The sequence below is a fragment of the Megalobrama amblycephala genome, linkage group LG17 (genome assembly GCF_018812025.1).
Source record: "Megalobrama amblycephala isolate DHTTF-2021 linkage group LG17, ASM1881202v1, whole genome shotgun sequence".
Lineage (NCBI taxonomy): Eukaryota > Metazoa > Chordata > Actinopteri > Cypriniformes > Xenocyprididae > Megalobrama > Megalobrama amblycephala.
This window is the reverse complement of record NC_063060.1, coordinates 23,573,266-23,574,973: the sequence shown is the minus strand read 5'-3', so window position 1 is coordinate 23,574,973 and position 1,708 is coordinate 23,573,266.

Here is a 1,708-nt window from a genome sequence, read left to right as displayed (position 1 = left end):
TACAGTGGCCCCAAGAAGTTTTTGGAAACTTGTATTTGCTAAAAGTATTTGATGCACTTAAAAATGTCAAAATGTCAATGCATTAGATCAAGGGCTTTTTTAGCTATTACCTCCACCCAGACCTGTAGCCAACCCAGAAACCCCCTGGAAAAAAAGTGAGAATACAAAAATGATATCATAAATACACTAAAAATCATCAAAACACAAGTTGGTTAAAAGTTAGTTCTGAGAGGTTATGTTTATAAGCTAGTGAGAAAAGCTCCAGCATCATTTGGTTTGATATTTTGTTATCTAATGCAATGATATTTATTGATTATCTATACAAATTCAATTTAAATGTGACTTAAGTGTTCAAATTTGCTGGGGTCAGTAAGATTTTAAAAAGAAATTAATAATTTTATTTAGCAAGGACGCATTACATTGATTTATACTACGGGGCTGTTGAATGCTCGAATCTGATTGGTTGACCAAAGTTCTAAGGTGTGCAATTATTTTTAGAGAAATGCACGTCTAAAGTAGCACAACTGTTTTCAACACTGATAATAATAAGAAATCTTGTTTAGAAATGTTTCTTGAGCAGCAAATCAGCATACTAGAATGATTTCTGAAGGTTCATGTCACACTGAAGACTGGAGTAATGATGCTGAAAATTTAGCTCTGCCATCACAGGAAACAAAAAACATATACACACACACAGTGTATATAAAAGTATAAGTGATTTAATAAACAATTTTCTATTATGCAAAGGATTCCAGACCTGTAGCTCTTGATGGTTTCTTACCCCTGCTCTAGCGTATAACTTCTTTACACAATCAGATTTTGGGTCTACTAAAATGAAACCAAGAGAGGTTCAGAGGAAAGGCCTTCCTTTGTAAATCTCTCTGAAATTTGTCAGAAGTGGGCTTTATGGACTCACAAGTCATGCCACACATTTCCAAAGCCTTACAGAACTTGTATGGACATTCTTTGTATGAAACATGTCAAATGTATTAATTGTGATTTGAATGAAATTCCATAAAATCATGACTCACTTGGTACGCCTGATGAAAGCAATGCATTTCTTCTCATTCCATAGCATTCAAAGACGAGACATTTATTTAGATGCACATATCCAGTGGGTTAAATTATAGGAAATAGAGCGTAATTATTATTAAAAGTAACTAAAATGCACCAATACTTTCCTGTATGATATGGTCAATAGAATGTCATGGCATGATAATTGTTCAGAATAGTAGCCAGTTGCCCAACAGGAGGAAATCTGAGGCCTGGGATAATTATTCTGGCCACTGGTTGATTAACTGGTTGTAAGATCCAGATAGTAGAGCAGAACAGCAACATGTGGATGTGTAATTAGGAACAATTGCAGAGATAAGCAGAAGATGGAGGGAAAGAGGATCGCAAGACTGGGTAATTGCTCATTAAAACACAGCAAAAATGTTTGTATTCTGCAAAAAAAAAAAGTTAATGCTTCTTGTTCTACCATGGAGATTTTCATGCTCCGAGACTCTGACTGTGTTCGTTCTACTGATGAGCTTTACTAATCCACTTTACTCTGGTTTAAGAACAGAATAAATTATTCTGCCATATTGCCGTCCACATACTTTGAAGATGTGGTTAATTTCAAAGTTACTGTCAGTGCAGCTGGCTAATGAGAGTTTCATTGAGTAGGAAGGGTAGATTCTTATCAGACTGAAACTGATGCAGTCAA